Source organism: Podarcis filfolensis (genome assembly GCF_964270895.1).
Source record: "Podarcis filfolensis genome assembly, chromosome: 16".
NCBI classification, from domain to species: domain Eukaryota; kingdom Metazoa; phylum Chordata; class Lepidosauria; order Squamata; family Lacertidae; genus Podarcis; species Podarcis filfolensis.
The window spans coordinates 12,882,296-12,905,300 of record NC_139620.1 but is presented as its reverse complement, the minus strand read 5'-3'; the positions used below and the strand labels follow the sequence as shown (position 1 = coordinate 12,905,300).

Genomic DNA, 23,005 nt, shown 5'->3' with positions numbered 1-23,005 from the left:
AGTTATTAAAGAAACTGGAGTTCCTGATCACCTCATCTGTCTCCTGAGAAATCTCTATGTGGGACAAGAAGCTACAGTTGGAACCGGATATGGAACAACTGATTGGTTCAAAACTGGGAAAGGAGTACGACAAGGCTGTACACTGTCTCCCTGCTTATTTAACTTATATGAAGAATTCATCATGTGGAAGGCTGGACTGGATGAATCCCAAGCTGGAATTAAGATTGCTGGAAGAAATATCAACAATCTCAGATATGCAGATAACACAACCTTGATGGCAGAAAGTGAGGAGGAATTAAAGAACCTTTTAATGAGGGTGAAAGAGGAGAGCGCAAAATATGGTCTGAAGCTCAACATAAAAAAACGAAGATCATGGCCACTGGTCCCATCACCTCCTGGCAAATAGAAAAGGGAAGAAATGGAGGCAGTGGGAGATTTTACTTTCTTGGGTTCCATGATCACTGCAGATGGTGACAGCAGTCACAAAATTAAAAGATGCCTGCTTCTTGGGAGAAAAGCAATAACAAACCTAGACAGCCTCTTAAAAAGCAGAGACATCACCTTGCCGACAAAGGTTTGTATAGTTTAAGCTATGGTTTTCCCAGTAGTGACGTATGGAAGGGAGAGCTGGACCATAAAAGAAGGCTGATCTCTGAAGAATTGATGCTTTTGAATTATGGTGCTGGAGGAGACTCTTGAGAATCTCATGGACTGCAAAAAGCTCAAACCTATCCATTCTTAAGGAAATCAGCCCTGAGTGCTCACTGGAAGGACAGATCCTGAGGCTGAGGCTCCGATACTTTGGCCACCTCATGAGAAGAGAAGACTCCCTTGAAAACCCTGATGTTGGGAAAGATGGAGGGCACAAGGAGAAGGGGACGACAGAGGACAAGTTGGTTGGACAGTGTTCTCGAAGCTACCAACATGCGTTTGACCAAACTGTGGGAGGTAGTGGAAGACAGGAGTGCCTGGCGTGCTCTGGTCCATGGGGTTATGAAGAGTCAGACACGACTAAACGACTAAACGACAACAACAAAACAGGGTTGCCTTCAGATGTCTTCTAGAAGTCAGATCGTTGTTTATTTCCTTGACGTCTGATGGAATGACATTCCACAGGGCAGATGCCACTACCGAGAATGGCCTATGCCTGGTTCCCTGTAACTTCACTTCTTGCAGTGAGAGAACTGCCAGACGGCCCTAAGAGCTGGACCTCAGTGTCTGGGCTGAACGATGGGGGTGGAGATGCTCCTTCAGGTATGCAATGCCAAAGCCACTGGAAAGGAATTTGGATGTGATGCTATGAGTTGCATCCAACTTGACTTTGCTGGCGAGTTTTTTCTTTCATTTACACATGCACACTTTTGAACACTAAGAGTACTCTTTCTTTGGGTGCACATGCATTCTTTAATACCAGCAAGACATGTATCAGAGCTGGGCATGGGGTGAACCCAGGAATCATGGCTGAGGTGCGAGGCAGAACTGAAAGAGAAACCCAGAGGCAGAGGCAAGGATCAAGCCAGCAAACCAGCAGGAGAGAGAGAGAGAGAGAGAGAGAGAGAGAGAGAGAGAGAGAGCGCACATAAGGATGCAGGAGCAGACCAGAGCTCAGGAAGAACATGCTGCTTAAGGAAGGCTCAGTTGGCAAAAGAAGCCCTGACTAGTAGCATCTAATAATCAGGCTTGGCAGGTGGAGTCAATCTGGACGGTTCTTTGCACTAAGAAGGCTGCCATTTGCAGTTCTGTGATTCACCACATGGGGCAGCCAGACACAGATTCTGATGGTGATGGACACCAACGTAGATGGCTTTAAACTACGGATTAGACAAATTCATGGAGGTTAAGGCTATCAGTGACTATAGCCAAAATAGCTACCATGTTCTCCTGCCACTACCAGAGGCAGGAGGCCCCTGAATCCCAATCGCTGGGAATCAGAAGTGGGTAGAGTGTTCTGGCACTCAGGTCCTGCTTGTGAGCCTCCCATGGGCATCTGGTTGGCCATGTTCTTAACACGACCCCTAAAAACAATGCCTGCTTCAGCCCCTCACAGCTTAGAACATCCTGAAAGAAGGTGTGGCTGACTGGAATCCTGAACAGCATCACTTCTATTTGGAATGATTGTACAATGCAATGTTTTGTTACATGCACCCTTTTGTTCTGAAGGTGAATTTGGAGCTGAAATGTGTGGGAGACTTAGTTGTCTCAATGTGCCTTTGCTACAATACCCATTGCAGCATCATGCTTGCTCTTTGCTCTCTCTCTCCCTCCCTCCCTCCCTCTCTCCCTCCCTCCCCACCCCCTTCTTCAAGTTCACTCAGAGTCACAGTGCATCACACGCTTTGTAGTCTATGCAGGTCCTACATGCAAAGTTAGAGGAGTAGGAGGGAGGTGGGAAATGAGTTAGCACCATGGAGAGCTCCCAGTGGAGGCTGCAAGCCTTGAGCATCACGAGCAAATTCTGCCTGAGCCTTAAATGGGTTTTCGGCTTCCTTTAGCCTGTGCAGCTTCAGATGTTATTGGACTCCAGGTCTCATCAGCCCCAGCCAGTATAGCCAATGGTCAGGGATGATAAGTGCTGCAGTTCAACAAAATCTGAAGGGCCACAGGTTCCCCACTCCTATTAATGGATAGCTCAGTTGGTTAGAGTGTGGTGCTGATAATGCCATGGTTGCATATTCGATCCCCATACGGGACAGCTGCATATTTCTGCATTGCAAGGGGTTGGACTAGATCAGGCATAGGCAAACTTGGCCCTCCAGATGTTTTGGGACTACAACTCCCATCATCATCCCTGACCACTGGTCCTGTTAGCTAGGGATGGTGGGAGTTGTAGTCCCAAAACATCTGGAGAGCCAAGTTTGCCTATGCCTGGACTAGCAGATCCTCAGGTCCTTTCCATCTCCACAATTCTATGATACTGTATGAATGAGGCCTCGACCCTTAAAGGGGCATAGCAGTGGCTTCAGAGGCCAAGGATGGTAACGTTACTAGTTCAGGCCAAAGGGAGGCTGGCCTTGTGATCTTTCCCTGAGGAGACAGAGGCATCGGGGCCACTGCAGAAACCAAATCCTCTTCCCATTCCGAGTGATCATGTAGTGATCACTTTTGCCGTAGGAAAGTGAAGGAGAGAACCTGGGTCTGAGCTGGAGAACAAGTCAGGGGCATTAATTGTCAACTTTTATATTTAAGGTGAGCATCATGAACTGCCAGCGTTGGTGTTCTGAGCATGGACCATTTCTGTAGCATCCCACTATAGCATAAAGGGGATGGGTGAAGATGAAGTGGTCCAGGGCTCCATTCAAGACTGAAGAACTTCTCACAGGAAAGGAGTGAGTCCTAGCAGAGGAGGCTAATCCCATCCCTAGCAGTAAGGCACTGCAGGAAAAGAAAAAAAGTCAACCTTGCTGCTGCAGCAAAAGTGCTGCTCACCCCCAAAGGTTCCATCTAGGCAGTCTTCGTTGTGGCAAAGGAGGAGTTCAGTGTCTCTAGAGCAAGGGGTGGAGAACCTCTTGTAGCCCAGGGGTGACATTCCCTTATGGGAAACCTGCTGGGGGCCACATGCCAGTGGGAGGGGAGGGCCAGAAGTAAGAGCAACGGATGCCACAATCAGCTAGTTCCCACACATACTCACCCCACCTCTCTATCACATATCTGGACACAGAAGAGTCACAATCAGAGTTCAAGGCCAGGCAAAAGCACTCAAGGAGGATGCAAAGAGGGTCAGCAGTGGGTGTGGTCTGTGGAGAAGGGGATAAGGGAGTCTTGGGAGCCAGGCAGAGAGGTTCCAAGGGCCACATTCTCTCTCACGTCCCCCAGTCAGGCCTGAGGTTTCTGCTGTCGCCGTAGAGTTGTGACTCCTTATGGACTGCATGGGGAGCCTCCCCCGGGAATCGAGAAGCTTCTGCAAAGGAGGCAGCAGATCTGCAGTGGGAGGACTTGGCACGGCCTCAGCCATGTCTGATCAATAATTCCCCATCTCTTGCTTTTACAGCAGGGCTTGGCCACTTAATTGGGGATGCAGAGAATTATGGATGCAGGGCTGCCAGGCTGGGCAGGGACGTCGTCCCATACACAGGCTGTTCCACTCTTGGCAGAGGAACAGTGATGAGGGAGACTGTGGGCAAGGAAACCTTTCCTGCACCAAGCCTTATCTATAGTGCCCAGAAGTGGGTGGCAGGCAGGGCTGGGGTAGGCGGGGAAGAGAAAAGCTGGCTTGATGTTGAATTCAACCCAGAGGGTGTCCCTGCCTGCCAGTTTCCTCGTCCTTAGTCTCAGTGTCACCCCTTGTAGAACTCAGCAAGGATTAGGAGGAGGATGGGGACACAACTTGAATGACTTGGCTCTGCTCTCACTCCACCTACTGGTGAGCTCCCTGTCTTCAGTCCTACCAGCCCCAATGGGTAGCAGTCACTCAGTGGTGTAGCGTGGCTTGCCAGCGCCCGGGGCCACATGGAAAGAGGGAAACAGAAGGAGTACGCATGCACATTCAGCTTCCTAACAGTACCCAGGAGATTCCAGCCACAGAGATAAGAAAAGAAGAGTTGTTCTGTTGTCTGGAGAAGTCACTTCCTGGTTCACATGGAGAAGCTCTTTTCAACGGAGCCCAGCAAACAGCTGTACTGAGGCAGCAACGGGTGGTGAAATTTTGCACCCTGAACAATTTTGTGCCCAGGGCAACCGCCCCTGTGCCCCCATGCTACGCCACTGTAGCCACTCACTGGTCACACTACTCATGAAGTAAGAGATCACCTTCCTTCTCCATGTGCTGTCTTCATGCGCCGGCTGAAAAAGCAGGATCCTGTTTTATGGCTGTGTGTGGATGGACTACATGGATGAATTTGTATGGATTCCACCGGGGCAAGAAGGGCCAATGGTCTGACTCAGGATAAGCCAGCTTCCTGTTTTCCTGTGGGGTGACAAGAACAGTACAAAGCAGGAGTTGCTTAACTATTTGAGCCAGTGGGCACATTTGTAATCTTGAGAAAGTGCCATGGGCTTTGCAAAATGGCCGCCATGGGGTGTGTGGGATACCACAAAATGGCTGCTCTGGGTGTGGCAAAACACAAAGTGGTGATTGGGGGTGGGCACGGCATAATAACTGCCGTATTTAAAACTGCAGTGAGGGAGGGACATGGCCACAAAATGGTATGGATAGGCTCTTCCCCATCAATGGAGAGAGAAAGGCGCCTCCATCAGCCACTGGCATGTTTGCTCACAGAGAGGCTCTTTGAACTTCTCCTTTGCTCAGAACCAAGGAAGGAGGGTGCCCAGCATGGCAACAATTGAAATGTGGGCATGATCCAGGGGGGCGTGTTCAGTCTAGGAAATGTCAAGCTGGTGCAAACAGGAACTGAGCAGAAAGTGCGAATGCTCTCCCATGCATTGTGGATTTTTGAGGGAACACTTAGTGAGACCCTTCCCGGGCAAGTACAGAAGGTCCTGTCAGGTACACTGGTGCCTGTGGTTGATGCATTGGTGACCCTGGAGAAATAATTTCTGTAGAATTTGAGTGGACAGGTTCTGTCTGCCCCAATGACACAACACACTTGAAGTAGTATTGCACTGCTTTGAGCAGCCACGGCTTTCCCCAAACAATCCTGGGAACTGTAATTCCATGGGAAGAGGGAATTACAGTGGTACCTCGGTTTTCAAATGTAATCCATTCTGGAAGACCGTTTGGCTTCCGAAGCGTTCAAAAACTGAGGCACAAAGGGCGGTCTGAAGTTTCTATGGATAAAATTGGGGGGAAACACAGCGGATGCCATTCGACTTCCGAGGCGTGTTCAAAAACAGAAGCATTTACTTCTGGGTTTTCAGCGTTCAAAAACCGAAATGTTCAGCTTCTGAGACTCTCAAAAACTAAGGTACCACTGTACTGTTAAACCCTTCTGCAACTAGCACCTTTAAGGAACTACCATTCCCATGATTCTCTGAGGGAAACCATCATACTCTGCAACTGTCCTGGTAAAACTGGGACATCCTGCTTCTCCATGCGAGAGCATGGTAGCCATTTTGGGTGGCATGATCTTGTGCGATCTCGCATGGGGGGGGAATCCTGTTTTTACCCCCTGGACATGTTGGAGTTTATGAACCGTGACTATTGTGCAGAGTGGTATGACACCACTTTAAACATATGGTACATACAGGGCCCCGTGTTGCAAGTGCCGTATCCGCAAAGGCCTCCTTTCTCTTCCCAAAAGCCTCTCTCCCCTGCCCAAGGAGAACAGACAGGCATCAGCCTTCCCCGTTTCCGCTTAAGTTCCCCCCACAACTCACTCTCTCTCTCTCTTCCTGCCATCTTCCGGATGAAAGGCAAAACCATCCGAAGGGAGCTAAGCTGCCGGCTTTGAAGGCGTCTCTCCGGAGGCTTCCCCCGGAGCAGCGTATCAAAGAACCCCCAGGCTCACTTCACGCCACGCTTGTCTGGAATTGTGCTCCGGAGGAACCGCAATATGGGAGCAGAGTCAAACGGCAGGGCTCCCGCAGGAAATCTTGTTCCGCGGGTCTTCTGGCCTCCTCCCACCCCCCCCACCCTCCACCTTCTGGCACAGCGATGGCTTCAAGCAGCTGCTCTAGGCGAGCCATATTACAGCAGTCATGGAATGAAAAACACCAGAAGCCAGCAGGAAGTGGAGAGATTGTGGGGCATCGAGTCCAGTCGCCTCCCTTTCGCAATGAATAATATCTGATACTTTATTTAAAGTGTGTGCGTTTATTTCATTTACTGCATGTCTACCCCATTTTTTTCTCATAGGAGCTCAAGGTGGAGTGCATGGTTTTCTGCATTTCATCCCAACGACATCATGAGAGTAGTTTAGGCTGAGAGAGGCAATGACTGGCCCAAGGCTACCCAAGGAGCTTCATGGCTGTGCAGGGATTTGAATTCTGGTCTCCCAGGCCCTAGTATGACATTCAAACTACTATACCACACTGGTGTATGTATATATGTGTATTATATGTGTGTGTCTATCACACATATATACACGTGTGTGCACGCGTGCGCGTTTTTCCATGATGACCCCTGACTGTTGGTTTATAATCTAAAAGACATGACACAAAAGGAAAGAGGGAGGAGGAGGGAGGAGGGAGGAAACAAACCCAGGCACTCCCTCGTACAGCGGTACCTCTGGTTGCGGACACAATCCATTCTGGGGTAATTCAGTAACCAGAGTAGCACTTCTGCGCATGTGCAAAGCACGATAGAGCACTTCTGCACATGCATGAACTGCGCAGAACGCTTCTGCGCGTGCGCATGCAGCAAAACCCAGAAGTAAACACTTCTGGGTTTGCCGCGTTCTTAACCCGAAAAAACACATCATGAAGCGTTCGCAAGAAGACTGTATTTATTTACTTAGAATATTTATACGCTAGCTTAGTTTTCAAAGTGGGAAACCATTTAAATCACATTTTACGGTGTTTCAGTACACTTTATCTTCTGCTCGCTCTCTCAAATAAGGATGTTTCTTCTTAGTCATGGAGTCTTGCATGGAGTTCTTGAGGAGAAAAGGAGCCCAAAGTCGCCGGTCTCTGAGTTGAGCTGACCGTGAGGCCCTGCAGCACCATATCCCTCTGCCTCTCCCTGTTGTAGCCTGGCAGTTTCAGGGTACAGTGTTCCTTTCCCAGAATACTCCATTCCATTTCCCTCCCACAGTTATCCCTTGCTCCCAACAGACACACAGCATTGCCATTGAACGTTGCCAGTCTCGTGGTGACAATTTAAGTTTCTAGGCAGTGGTGGCTGGTACCCATTAGGACTGATGGGCGGGAAGGCAGGGAGCCCAACAGTAGATGGCGCTAGAGCCAGAATCAGCAATAGGCAGAGCCACCTAATTCTGGTTGTGTCTACTTCCTCCTCTCTGCTAAGTTTTAAATGGGCAACAACCGAGTAAGGAGGAGGAAGCTGGCAGGCAGGGCCACTCCTTGGACTGTGTGTCATTTAGAAGGCAGGCAAGTGGGAGCTGAGGGCAAACTGAGGTTCGTGGGGGCAGGGCCCCATTCGCCCTTCCAGAGCAGCCTCCACTGAGTTTACCCCGGCAGTCACATCCCATCTTTCCCACTGAGCAGCTGTTCCCTCTGTTTAATACAACATGGAGCCAGCCTTTTCCTCCCCTTCCCCGTTCCTCGCACCCCCACCCCCAAACCGTTGGGAATATTTTGTTTCATATCCAGCCTGTTGAAAAGTTTTGGATAATTGGAAAGCCTGGCTGCTGTTTTCTCTTCTCCTAAAATAACCTTTTCTGTGCATTCCCTAGAACACACAGTTTTGGTATGCGTCTCCCCGCAAGACATTTTTGAACCAAAACTGCATAGTAAAAAGTCAGAAAGTTGCACAACTGCAGATTATTGTTGGCTATACTGCTTGCTGGCTTTAAAATGCAAAGCAGACGAAATTCCTCTCCGTTGCTTTCGCCCAACTGGGGCTATTGAAATAAAACAGCTGGTTATCGGTAGAAAGCTGACAGCCCAAAAACAGGAAGAGAGGACATAGGAGGAATCTCTGCAGTGGTGGGGCTTCACCAAGGAGGTGTCACGGTCTGCGCATGCACGGGTTGTGATTCGCCGCTTCTGCGCATGCACGTGACGTCATTTTGAGTGTCTGCACATGCGTGAGCGGCGAAACCCGGAAGTAACCCTTTCCGGTACTTCCAGGTCACTACAGGACGCAACCTGAATCGCTCAACCTGAAGCAAACGCAACATGAGGTATGACTGTACTGTATGTAGTGTTACAGTTCCCTGCCAGAGCAGACAGAGCAAGTGATCTCACAGAGTTCTCTCTAGGAAATTTTACAGGAAAGTTCTGTGAACTTCAGCCCCTTCATGTGCCCATCTGGCAAAGCATGACTTGTTGGTTTGACTGCAATAGTGTCCCACAAGATGCAGTCCGGAATTAGTTTGGGGCAGGGATTTAGGGTAAAGAAAACACCTGATTAAACTTAAGGTTAGGAGGGGGGCAGGGGAAGGAGATGCTGTGTTTCCTTTCCCCACCCCCCAAGCAACAGCAGGGGGTTCAATCCTGCAGGGTTTTCCTTCACAAGTGGCTTCTCTGTGGAGAAACCAACAGCAGGGAAGGCGCGGCACCAACTAGCAAAACCAAGGGGGACAGAAGTGCCGCAAGCTATTTATTAAAATCCCAACGCATTTCAGAGAAATTCCTTCATCGGGGGTATCTTGAAAAGAGCTTTATATACAGAATTTTAAAAAATAATCTTTCAAACAATGTAACTATAACATAACAACACATGCAGAAGTACTAACAGGCTCTTAAAGTCTATGCGAAATGAAACAAACGTCTTGAAAATGCATATATACAGGCATGGTTACATTACCCTATTCACCTCCATACAGGAAACTAACCCTCTTGGGTGTCACCCCCCAAAAAAATGTTTGAAATATTATTTTTTAAATTCCATATACCCTACCTGTTTCTCTTTAAAATGCCCCTGATGAAGGAATTTCTCCAAAATGCATTGGCCTTTCCATAGGCTGTTGGAGAGAAACACAGAATCATAGAGTTGGAAGGGGCTCCAAGGGTCATCTAGTCCAACCCCCTGCAATGCAGGAACTTTTCTCTCTCTTGGTTTTGCTTCTCTGTGGGGAAGTTGATTGAAAGTAAGAGCCTGCCCTGCCAGGATTGGGCAGGGTTTGGGCGTTGGGCAGGAAGGAGGGCCAGGCGGTGGTGGGTTCCTACCTTCTGAGAAGATGCAGGTGGTGGTCAGGTCGGTGCCAGCATTTTTTGTGGGTTTTCCTGCCTGATGCCCTGCCCCTTGATGGCCCTGGGTCACTCTGGGTCTTCCATCTCAACTCAGAGAGATTTGTGGCCATCCCCCAATGCCTGAAATCCCTGCAAATGGGCCTGGTGGGCTTGGGGCTCAGCCAAATCCAGTGCCCAGCTTTAGCATGCCCATGGCGCCCTCACTGCACTGGGGCCAACACTGCGAGGCAGGAGAGCTCTTGGCTTTCCCTAAGGCTTATCCAAGAAAGGCCAGAAATACCAAGCAGATTCTGTTTTTTTTTTTAAAAAAAAAAAGATATTTATTGAGATTTTCCATTTTATACAAATCAAAAAGAAAGAGAAAAAAGAGAAGAAGAAAAAAAGAAAAAAAGATTAAAAAGAAAAAATGTTAAAAACACATAAATTTCATGTCATATTTTCCAATAACATATTTCCTTGACCTCCTCATACCTCCCCTTCTTGTATTCCAGTTCAAATTATTCATCCAGCAAATCCTTATCTCCTAGCATTACAGCTATAAACCTTATTTTCAATCCATCTTCTTAAATTATTGTAACTTATATTTTTACTTATGTACAAAAAAGAACTATTTTTTCATATTCTTTTGTATCATTACAGCTAATAACCCCTTAATTTCAATCCAACATCACTCAGTGTTCCTTAATGTTACAATATTTTTGCAAATAGTCTTTGAATTTCTTCCATTCTTCTTCTGCCGATTCTTCTCCCTGGTCACGGATAATACCAAGCAGATTCTGAATCAAGTTTAAGCGAGTCCTCTCATCATTCGCATTTCGGAGACTTTCCTCTGACCAAAGGCTGCCATCCTTGAGGGAAAGAAACAGCCGCTATTGCACTGTGCTTAGATCCTGCTCCTTGCCCTGCTGAATTTTGCTCAATAAACACACGAGATGTAACCAGCTGTGTTCTTAGATAAATAAGGCATACTATTCATAGTATCAAATTATAAATTTCAACGGCAGTAACTCATAAAGTTCAACCAACGAACAAAGCAGAAGACCCAGTGGATAGGATCATTCTTTAGTCAGTTCATGCATAAGGTCCATCCGTGTAATGGTGTCTATTCCATCTGTCTGTTCATAAAGTGCAAAAAATCCACATGAAAGATTGTTACAGTTCCATAAAATCCTTACGCAGAATCTAGACAAGGATTTCCGGAATATTGGCCTTGTTTCACCATTCTGGGCTTCATCAGTACTTAATGCAAATACAATATCATGATCTCACACATTTTACAGTCTTGTGTGTTTATTGAGTATGCTTTACATGACCATAGGTTTGTTTGTTGTTCTGCTGAATTTTGCAACACAGAATTTTGCAACACAGAAATGGTGCCTGGGTTTGCTCACTGAGAGCCAGTGTGGTGTAGTGGTTAAGAACAGTGGATTCATAATCTGGTGAACCGGGTTCACTTCCCTGCTCCTCCACATGCAGCTGCTGGGTGACCTTGGGCTAGTCACACTTCTCTGAAGTCTCTCAGCCTCACTCACCTCACAGAGTGTTTGTTGTGGGGGGGGGGAGGAAGGGAAAGGAGAATGTTAGCTGCTTTGAGACTCCTTCGGGTAGTGATAAAGCGGGATATCAAATCCAAACTCCTCCTCCACTACTACTACTACTTCTTCTTCTTCTTCTTCTTCTTCTTCTTCTTCTTCTTCTTCTTCTTCTTCTCTTGCTTTTTCTTCCTCCCTCCCAACCTACTTTTCTTCTAATGCCATGACTTTCCATTTGAAAGCCAGAGGGCAGAAAAAAAATTAGGTTGAATCCCATGTTAGATGTTTACTCCAGGTCCGTTAATTTCAATGGGTTTACTCTGAGTAGAACATAGTTGGTTACAAACCCCTATTTCCAATCTTTGTATATCGCTATGGGAGCTTTTTCCTAGCCAAGGAGTGAGATTAAAATGATATATAATGAAGCACATTAAAAAAAAAAATCCACCCAAACTAAGTGGTGTACAAAACTACTGCCCCACAGACCTGTAATGAGAAACAAAACTAAAAATAAATGGGAAAGCTGCAAGAGGAAGAGAAGGTGAAAAACAATTAGACAAAGGCCAGCTGAAATAAATGAGTCTTAGAGGGATTTTTTTGTTTTGTTTTGTGTGCTTATTTTTAAAGAGGAAGAGAATCAATTGAACGGAGATTGGCTGGTATAAGCAGGCTGTAGGTCAGGAACAATAAAAGAAAGGGAATTCAAAGATATGAAATCAGAGGGAAAGATCCAGCAGTTTCTAACAAGCAGCAAAGAGCTAGGAGAACAAAAAGACTGGGGATGGCCAAAGAGCCACGTTTCCTCCTTCCAGAGGCCGCATGCCAGTGGTGGGCAGAGCCAGAGGAAAGGGGGCGGAGCAACGAAAGTTCATTTACCGTATTTTTTGCTCTATAAGACGCACCAGACCACAAGATGCACCTTGTTTTTGGAGGAGGAGAACAAGAAAAAAAATATTCTGAAACTCAGAAGCCAGAAATGTAAGACTGGATCGCTGCGCAGTGAAATAAGCAATCCCTCTTGCTTTTTCTGGCTTCTGGGATAGCTGCGCAGTCTGCATTCGCTCCATAAGACGCACACACATTTCCCCTTACTTTTTAGGAGGGAAAAAGTGAGTCTTATAGAGCAAAAAATACGGTATTTGTTTAATGTATTTCTATCCTGCCTTTCTCCAAAGCTGGGATTCAAGGTAGCCTTCCAACACTTAAAAATGCCACTGCAAAACGCAAAGTAATAAAAATAACCTAGTTCCAAAAAAATAGCTAAAATAGATCAGAGCTCGCTTAGAACGAGCAAATAAAATTTAGTTTGCCCTGACAGCAACCTAGCGACCAGCAATCATCTGCATCTTAGTTTTCAGATCTTTGTGGGACCCCTCCACGAGAGGTCCAGAGCAGAGATGTAAACGTTCTGGAAATTGTGAAGCAATTGGGGGGGGAATGTCCCCCCCCCGTTTTTTTCCAGAAAAAAATAGAAATTTTGGAAAAATTGGAAAAAGTTCAGTGTGGAGTAGTTTTACAAATTGCATGAAATGCAGTGTATATAAAAGTATTATACTTGCAATAAAACAGGTAACCACCCCGCTTTCCCTCAAAAGCAACAAAAAAGCAAGAAACAATCAACATAAATAAAAGTCAGATTTGCCCCTTAGCACTGACAGCAAACAAAGTTAAGGTCCACCTCAATATTTAAGCTCCATAGAAAGTCTACCCTTTGAGTAGTGCTTAACAAAAACAAAACAAAAAAAACCAAGACACAAACATATACATGCAATTTGTTCTATCTCATTTCTTCTTCCTCTTTGTCATTTTTCTCATGGACTTCTAAAAAACGGCTTTGGAAAAACCCGGGGGGGAATCTGTTTTTTCCCCAATTTTTCTGGGTTTTTTCCAGGCCTTCCCATCTCTACTTGAGGACAGCCGGGGCAAAGCATAAGGCAATTTTTTTTGCATGCCAGGCCCAGAAGTAACCAACATCCAGTTACTGAATAGTACGTTGCACTAAGGCTCAAACTCTCTTTGAAAGGAAAATGAGTGTGTGTGTTTTTTAAATTGAATTTGTTATTATATATTATAAACCGCATGATAGTAAGAGAGCTTTCTAAACAGTTGGCAAAAATATACAACAGAACATTAAAATGATTGATAAATTAGTTAAAAGCAGGTATTTAAGAGTATTCAAAAGATGATTAAGGTCAGCAGTGGTTAAAAGGAAGTAAATCGCATGCAGCTTCTACATACGTGTTCAGATGGGATGGCCCTAATGAAAATGTTTTGAGAAGTTGCCAGAAAGAGTACAGTGAGAGCACCTACAGCGAGAGCTCCAAAGTGTGGGTGCTGGAAGGCCTGGGGGAAAAACAGAAACATTTGGGGGGAGGGGATGACAGGTTTTTTTCTGTTTTTTTCCAAAGCTTTTTTTTTTCAGGAAAAATTGGGGGGGGGGAATAATGTGTGGAATATTCAAACTATATCAAACTATTTTTTTCAAATTTTGCAGGGAAAAATGGCTTTGGAAAAAACCAGAAAAAAACCTGGGTCCCCCCCCCCCAATTTTTCCAGTTTTTTTCCAGACCTTCCCATCTCTAGTCTGGACGGTGGCAACACAAGAACGGGGCCTTTTCTGCAGTGGCTCTGTTTGTGGAACGCTCTCCCCAGGGAGGCTTGTCTGGCACCTTCATTATAGACGCAAGGCAAAAACTTTCCTCCATTAAAAGGTAAAGGTAAAGGTACCCCTGCTCGTACGGGCCAGTCGTGTCTGACTCTAGGGTTGTGCGCCCATCTCACTTAAGAGGCTGGGGGCCAGCGCTTTCCGGAGACACTTCCGGGTCATGTGGCCAGCATGACAAAGCTGCATCTGGCGAGCCAGCGCAGCACACGGAAACGACGTTTACCATCCCGCCAGTAAGCGGTCCCTATTTATCTACTTGCACCTGGGGGTGCTTTCAAACTGCTAGGTTGGCAGGCGCTGGGACCAAGCAATGGGAGCGCACCCCGCCGCGGGGATTCGAACCGCCGACCTTTCGATCAGCAAGTCCTAGGCACTGAGGCTTTTACCCGCAGCGCCACCCGCGTCCCTTCCTCCATTAAGGAGGCCTTTAACTATATGTGGCCTTTTAGAAGTGGTCAGGATGTTTTCAATGTAAAGTGGTACTTCAGTTTTCGAACATAATCTGATTCCAGAAGTCCGAGTTCTGAAACGTTCGAAAAGCGGAAGCCTCAAAATGCAAGCCTCAATAAGGAAAACTCAAAACGGAAGCCATGTTTCCTGTTCGAGTTCCGAGGTGCGTTCGAAAACCAAGGCACTTACTTCCAGGTTTTCGGCGTTCGAATTCCAAAATGTTCAACTACAGAGGCGTTTGAAAACTGAGGTATCACTGTATTTATTTCCCTTTTTTAATGTATCTATGTGGTCTTGCTGGTTGGGGCTGATGAGAGTTGGCCTTCAGTGACAGCCGAAGGCTGCCATATTGACTGTCCCTGTTTTGGACTACAACCCCCACCATTCCTATCCATCAGCCACACTGACTGGGGCTGATGGGAGTTGGAGTCCAACAACATCTGGAAGGCTGCAAGTTCTCCCTCCTTGTTTTAAATCAGTGTTCCCCAAATTTGGGTCTCCAGCTGTTTTTGGACTGCAACTCCCCATCATCCCTAGCTAGCAGGAACAGTGCTCGGGGATGATGGGAACTGTAGTCCAAAAGCAGCTGGAAAGCCCAAGTTTGAGAAACGCTCTTTTAGATTAAAGTATGTTTAGAAATCCTTACTTTGAGGTAAATATGCAGTTTTATGTGAAAATTGAGCTCCGCTTTGGAGGTCCTGCCCTGTGTGCCTCCCATAGCTGTCAACTTACAGATTTGAAAATAAGGAACCAGCAGCCTCGAAAATAAGGGATCAGCAGCCAAAATAAGGGATTTTCTGAACACAGGTATGTTCAACTTCTGAGCTCCTCTGAGCCAAAGGCAGAAAGCCCAGCCAGCAGCCAAACGAAGCCTCAAGCGGTGGTTCCCACAGCGCAGCAACCCGGCAAAGGGGATGCAGCAAGGAAAACCACCGTTACCTCTCCGCTGGGAAGCGCTGAGCAAAGGCGAGTCCCCAGGCAACGCGGCCGATTTGATCGGCACAAGGCATGCAAGCTCCACCCCCCAGTCATTCTTAGACTCCTTATTGGGTGAGCAACGCAGCCAAGCAACACAGTTGGAGTCTCCCTCCTCCCTGGCCGGAAGGGAGGAAGGGAGAGGAGCTGCTTCCTTTGAAACCCAGGAAATTTAAGGGACATCATCAATAAGGGACAGCAGCGGGACACAGCGCTGGGATAAGGGACTTTCCCGCCAAATAAGGGACGGTTGACAGCAATGGTGCCTCCATGTTGCTGGGAATCACAAATGGGAAGAGAGCTGTAGCACTCACGACTTGCTTGGAAGCTTCCCCCTAGACGCAAAGATGCTTCCCTGCTTGCCATCCCCAGTACCATATATTTAGAGATAGACTGCTCCTGCCAGTGGCGGCTCCATGTGCACTGGTAGTACTATGGAAATAACAGCTCATCATATTATGAGCAAGCTCCACTGTTGTTGCTGTTGTTCAGCTCGGCACAAACACCGAAGCTCAAACCACATTGCAGCCGAGATGTGAGGCCCCTCCTTCGAACGGCATCCCCATCTCCCTTCCCCACTTTGTTCCTGCAGCCTTCAAAAGAGGGCCCATTACCAAGCCAAGCAAGCTATTAGCTTAATCAGACCATTTAATCCCATCAAAGTTGAGCAGTTTCCCCCACCAGAATCAGCTTCGGGAGGCTCTGAGGGTTCCCTGCGCTGCACAGCTCAGCTTTCATCTCGGAGCAAAGGGGCCCTTTCAAGATCTCCACCTCCACCCTTATCTCCTCCTTCATCACCCCTCCTTGTTCCACTTAAAGCTCCTTCTCTTACCAGCTCAGACTAGAACAAATCTGGGGTGGGTGGGAGTGAGTGGGAGGGGGATTCACAAGTAAGTTTTCCTAACTCAGATTTGAGTAGCGGGAAATGACAGCAGTTGAGGTTGATAGACCTATCCCTGGTGTGGAGAAATAATGGGAAAGCTCAGGCCCTCAGGGAGAGAATGTGGCCCTCCAGTCCTCTCCATCTGGCCCAAGGGACACTCCCCAGGCCACATGCCTCGCCAGCCCCCTTGGAGTGATAATGATCCTTGCTTGCTTGGATGGAGGGGATTTCTCAATCCCCCTGTGACTGACCCTCCTCCATCTCCCATTTTCCATCCCCACCGTTTCATGTCAGAAGGCAGCTGAGTGCCACCATCACCGCCCCAAGGGGGACACAGCACACACCTTTTAAGAAAACCCATTAATCCTGTTATGTACTGAGTTGAATAGGATCCTAAAGGCAGCAGTCTGATTGGTCCTAGAACAAAAGGATCCAAAATGCAGCAGTCTGATTGGTCCTAGAACAATGCAGCAGTATGATTGGTCTGCAGGAGCCACCCAATCCAGCTCCAGATGGAAGTGAATCCACAACCTGATTGGCCTACAGGAGAATTCCGGAATTAGCCAATCACATGCAGCCCATTGTGTAAATAATGTATATAAAGCAGATACTTTGGGGGAACTTTCAATTCTTCCTCCCACTATGAGCTGAATAAAGAGCATGAAATTCACTCTCGACTCAGAGTATATTTCAAATCCCGATTTTATCTGATTTTTTTCTTTGATAGATTTACAAAAAGAAAAAGAAAAACACAAACGAATAAATTGTAGAAAGGCGCAAGGTTAGACGCAGAAGCGCAAAGCATTAGACAAAAAAGAAATCAAGACTCCTTGTGCTCTGCTCCCCCTTTCTTCCTGCCCAGGGCAGCCCTGCCCTCTGCCTGCCCCTCAGAGGTAGGGTTGCCATATTTCAAAAAGTGAAAATTTAAGGAAATTCGCCAAAATCTACACTTCCGACATGGGTTGCCATACGTCTGGGCGTCGTTACAAACGGCCGAATCCTGGCTTTGTCCAGGAAATCCTGGACATATGGCTGTTCTATTCAGAGCCAGCTGCAAAAATAGGGACATTCTGGGATCAAATCAGAAGCTGGGGTGGCTTTTGTGATTCCGGAACTGTCCCTGGAAAATATGGGCATTTGGAGGGTATGTAACCCGCACGACAACTCTGTGAGGTAGGTGAGGCTGAGAGGGAAGGACTTGCCTGTAAACTTCACTTCCAAGTGAGGATTTGAACCCTGCTCTCCCAGGTCCTAGTCTGGCACTCTAAGCGCTACATCACACTGGCTCTTAAGTCTTTTCGGATGGTATCTTTCTATTGACCCAGATCCTTAATTTGCACAATGTATGGGGTCAGCAAACTTTTTCAGCAGGGGGCCGGGTCCACTGTCCCTCAGACCTTGTGGGGGCCTGGACTATATTTTGAGACTTCCCCCCTGCCAGGTTTTTGGCTCATTAAGCGGGGAGAGCCTGGAAGATCAGGATCTTGGTGTCTGGATCTGTGTGTGGATGCCCCTTGTGTTGAACCCCTGAACTGTAGGTGGCAGTCTTTTCAGTGAAGTACCTTCAGGCCCTAGACCAGTGGTCAGCAAACTTTTTCAGCAGGGGGCCGGTCCTCTGTCCCTCAGACCTTGTGGGGGGGCAGACTATATTTTGGGGGGGAAATGAACTAATTCCTATGCCCCACAAATAACCCAGAGATGCATTTTAAATAAAAGCACACATTCTACTCATGTAAAAACACACTGATTCCCAGACCATCCACGGGCTGGATTTCGAAGGTGATTGGGCCAGATCTGGCCCCCGGGCCTTAGTTTGCCTACCCGTGATGTGTGCACATTGCAGAATCCCTTTCCACTTGGTGCGGAATTTGTGTGCAATCTTGCCGGCCAAGTCTGCACAGGGTCATCCTTTTAGCAAAGGAGAGGCAGGGTGAGGAAATAAATGGCTGGGCCTTTTTCCTAGGAAGACATCCCCTCGCGGTTGAACTAATCTGACATTTAAGCAACCGGGGCCAAGCGGAAAATTTTTTTGCACTCTGCCCCCCCCCCAAAGAATGTTCTGATACCAAAACCAAGAGATCTCACTGAGAGACAAGGCATCGCTTTCAAAAGAGCTGAAACAAAAGAGACACAGCAGAGGGTAGATGTCCCAGAGAGAGAGAGAGAGAGAGAGAGAGAGAGAGAGAGAGAGAGAGAGAGAATGACGCACAGGCTGCAGAGGAAGAAGTGAAGTGCAGGGCGATGGATGCAAACGGAGCGAGGAAAGATTGGGGGGGAGAGAGACTTGATTTGAATTTGACAAACGAACCTAATTTACCGTTAATTGATTACTGCTCAGAATGCACAAGTGTTTCGGAAGCCACAAACAACAGCTTTCTCCTTTGTCCAGAAAGACAGTGGGGTGGAAGGGAGAGGAGAAGAAAGGAATGTGCAGATGCCACTGCTGCTACCAAGGTAACTTCAAGTAGGGACGTGCAAATCCTGCCCTTTATATTTCCATGGATATTTTATTAGCAAATTGCCTTTTCGAAAAGCCGCTGGCTGACATTCCCTCACATTCTGGCCTAAGGAAGGAAAGCCAGAGGCAGGGAGACGGAGAGACAAGTGATGGGGCTGAGACCAGGCTGGCAAGGGGCAGATCCGGGGAAGAGGGCACGGCTTCATCATAACCCAGGGATGGGCGATGAGGTGCCCTCCAGTTGCTGGGCTCCAACTCCCATCATTCTCCGCCATAGTTTGGGCTGTCCAGGTGTCAGGAACTGGGCAGAGGAGGACTTGTGGAGACTGCCTCCCCAGCCTGACCCTTCCAGAGAAGAAGGAGACAGTTCAGAATTACAACAGGGGTTTGAGGGAGGTCACAGCTCAGAGGCAGATGAGGAGAAAAGTTCAGAAATAATGGGAAAGGAGGAGGAGGAGGAGGAGGAGGAAGCACCAGGGGAGAGACAGCTGATGGCCTCAGTGTCTTTAGAAAGCATCCAGACCCCCCTTCCCAGAATCTGGTGGGCATTGAAAGTAGGAGAGCAAAGAGTTCCAGCACCCATAGTGATGACTCATGAGGAAGTGGGAGGGGGTGGAGAGTCACTCGAAGCAACACCTTTATTCCGAAAGGCCACATTCCCAAGCCTCTCTCTGTGAATATTGAATAAAAGCAGATGGTAAGGACTTTTCCCTGTCTGGTGTCCATTCCTGGCAACCTGCCGTGGGGGTTGGTTCCTCTGCTGCCTGACAGATTGGAGTTGGAGTCTGGTGACTTCCTGGAGGGTATCCCACTCACTACCACCTTAGCCTCCAAGTGCCAGAGTCCCTTAAACCCTTCCTCCAGAGAGGACACTGCCAGTGTGGTGTAATGGTTAAGAGCGGTGGACTCGTAATCTGGTGAACCAGGTTCGCTTCCCTGCTCCTCCACATGCAGCTGCTGGGTGACCTTGGGCTAGTCACACTTCTCTGAAGTCTCTCTCAGGCTCACTCACCTCACAGAGTGTTTGTTGTGGGGGGGGGGAGGAAGAGAAAGGAGAATGTTGGCTGCTTTGAGACTCCTTAGGGTAGTGATAAATCCAAACTACTACTACTACTCTTCTTCTTCTTCTTAGAATCATAGAATTCATAGAATCATAGAATCATAGAGTTGGAAGAGACCACAAGGGCCATCGAGTTCAACCCCCTGCCAAGCAGGAAACACCATCGGAGCACTCCTGACATATGGTTGTCAAGCCTCTGCTTAAAAACCTCCAAAGAAGGAGACTCCACCACACTCCTTGGCAGCAAATTCCACTGTCGAACAGCTCTTACTGTCAGGAAGTTCTTCCTAATGTTTAGGTGGAATCTTCTTTCTTGTAGTTTGGATCCATTGCTCCGTGTCCGCTTCTCTGGAGCAGCAGAAAACAACCTTTCTGCCTCCTCTATGTGACATCCTTTTATATATTTGAACATGGCTATCATATCACCCCTTAACCTCCTCTTCTCCAGGCTAAACATGCCCAGCTCCCTTAGCCGTTCCTCATAAGGCATCGTTTCCAGGCCTTTGACCATTTTGGTTGCCCTCCTCTGGACATGTTCCAGTTTGTCAGTGTCCTTCTTGAACTGTGGTGCCCAGAACTGGACACAGTACTCCAGGTGAGGTCTGACCAGAGCAGAATACAGTGGCACTATTACTTCCCTTGATCTAGATGCTATACTCCTATTGATGCAGCCCAGAATTGCATTGGCTTTTTTAGCTGCCGCGTCACACTGTTGGCTCATGTCAAGTTTGTGGTCAACCAAGACTCCTAGATCCTTTTCACATGTACTGCTCTCAAGCCAGGTGTCAACCATCTTGTATTTGTGCCTCTCATTTTTTTTGCCCAAGTGCAATACTTTACATTTCTCCCTGTTAAAATTCATCTTGTTTGTTTTGGCCCAGTTCTCTAATCTGTCAAGGTTGTTTTGAAGTGTGATCCTGTCCTCTGGGGTGTTAGCCACCCCTCCCAGTTTGGTGTCATCTGCAAATTTGATCAGGATGCCCTTGAGTCCATCATCCAAGTCGTTGATAAAGATGTTGAATAAGACTGGGCCCAAGACAGAACCCTGTGGCACCCCACTAGTCACTCTTCTCCAGGATGAAGAGGAACCATTGATGAGCACCCTTTGGGTTCTTCTTCTTCTTCTTCTTCTTCTTCTTCTTCTTCTTCTTCTTCTTCTTCTTCTGCTCAGATCCTGCTTGCAGGCTTCTGATGGGCATCTGGTTGACCATTGTGAGATGCTGGACTAAATGGACCATTGCCCTAATCCAGCAGGTGGACTCTTCTTCCTTGGGTTTTTAAGCAGATGTTGGGTGGCCATCCGTCATGGATGCTTTAGCTGAGATTCCTGCCTTGCAGGGGGTTGGACTAGATGATCTTTCCAACTTTACAGTTCTATGTTCTTAAGGTTTCCCACCAGAAAGGATACGTTCCAGAAGAAGCAGTCCCGAAGGTCCGGTGCCAACCCAGAAAGCCAACAGCACCAACATACAGACTGCTTCCAGGTCCCCTGTCTGCTGTTGTTTGCTCCATTGTTTTTCTTGTTTTTTTTAATAATAATCTTTATTAATTTAAATTACACACATATACAAAGAATTTACAATCTCATACTACAAAAAGAAAATTAAAGAAAAAACAATTAAGAAAAAAGAAAAGGATAAAATACAGGAAAAAAGAGAGAAGAAAATGCAGATTTACGTGCATAAAAAAACTTAATCTTCCTAATACCTAAATAAACACTTAAATAAAAAAGACTTCTGAGAACACAAGTCTTCCAGTCATTCTCATTGTACTGTTTATACTGTCATCGTTTTTTCTGCAAAGTTTTATATTCTTTAATATTGTTCCTGTCTACTCCACAAACGGTATTTGTGGTGTTTACCAGTATCACTCAAGTTCTGCTAATAGGGTGTGGTTGGTACAATATGATTTTATATAATCCTTAAATATTCTCCATTCTCCAAATATTTTCTGGTTCAACACTCCTCTAACTCTTCCCGTCAGTTTTGCTAGTTGTAAATATTCTAACATGAGTATCTGCCAATCTGTGATTGTCGGTATTGTTTCGTTTTTCCACTTCCTCGCCACAAGAATTCTTGCTGCTGTGGTGGCATTCATGAACAGTGGTCTTATGGCTTTTTTAATTTCCATTGGTAAAATGGCTAAAAGAAAGCTCTCTGGGCTTTTTTTTTAAAAAAAAAGTGAGTCTGAATAATTTCTTGAATTCATTACAGAGATTATCCCAGAATTCCCTAATGATTGCACAAGTCCACCACATGTGGTGGACATGTGTTCGCTCCATTGTTTTTGCCGTGCTTTGTTTATGCAGAGGGGAATTGCTTGGCGAAGGTTGGGGGAGAGATATAATGTTAGCAAGCATGTCTCAGGCAAGGACACTAAACAAAATGGCTGCATCACTCCATGTAAATTCCTTTTGCAACCCACAGCACTCAGACACACAAGTTTTCCTACTCAGCGTTCACTTTTGCAAAGTCAATGATTCCAGAAAAGGCATCCAAGTGCCATTTCTGATGTGCTCATCCTGCTACAATAGTTTGGACAGGTATGGCTAGAGTGAGGTTGCGAGAAACGCTTGACGATTTCTCTGAAAACGTGGAAGATCTGATCCACACTTTCAAAACAACCAACCTGAGTCACACTGCCCGGATTCCTACGTGGATCGGGATAGTTATTCCTCGAGTTTTGTATCCCTCTGAATCTTGCAGTACCATTCTCGGCTTAGTAACATAGAATCACAGAATTGTCAAGCTGGAAGTGACACCAAAGGCCATCTAGACTAATGCAGGAATCACAGCTAAAGAATCATGTGCAGGGGGGCCACCCATTGGTGGGCATCAGTCGCAGAGCAGGGACTGGATGTGGCCCCTCCATGCCTCTCTATCTGGCCCTTGGAACTCTCTCCGTGCCACACCCCTCTGCGTTTTTGCCTGGTTGCTATGTTTTCCTCCACTGCTGGAGACAGTATGCTTCTGAAAGAGCTGCTGTTGTACTCAAGTCCTATTTTCAGGCTTCCCAAAGGTATCTGCTTGGCCACTCTGAGAATAAGATGGTGGACTAGAAGAGCCTTTGGCCTGATCCAGCTGCCAGACTCTCCTTATGTTCTCAGGAACAGACAACTACAGAATATATGAATAAAGAATGCCGAGTTTGGAAAATGCAGGGGCTTACTTAGCAATCCTCAATGTGAAAACAGCGATTGCCAAATATATCCAGATTCCCATGAAATGTTAGTGGCAATGTACAGAGATCCAACCAGCTTCTATTAATCTTT

The 23,005-nt window shown here is 46.9% G+C and overlaps 1 long non-coding RNA gene across 2 annotated transcripts in view; it reads right to left on the bottom strand.

Annotated features, from left to right (window-relative positions):
- Positions 1 to 790: 790 nt before the first annotated feature.
- Positions 791 to 23,005, bottom strand: part of LOC310752151 — a 43,769-nt gene continuing 21,554 nt past the window's right edge. Inside the window, exons 1-3 of one of the 2 annotated variants that reach the window (XR_014542854.1) lie at positions 11,103 to 11,116; positions 3,629 to 3,734; positions 791 to 1,479 (exon numbers count right to left, since the gene is read on the bottom strand). This is a non-coding gene — a long non-coding RNA (uncharacterized lncRNA). Of the gene's footprint in view, positions 1,480 to 3,628; positions 3,735 to 11,102; positions 11,117 to 23,005 lie in introns of those variants that run through there. The other variant, XR_014542853.1, reaches the window with a different exon arrangement.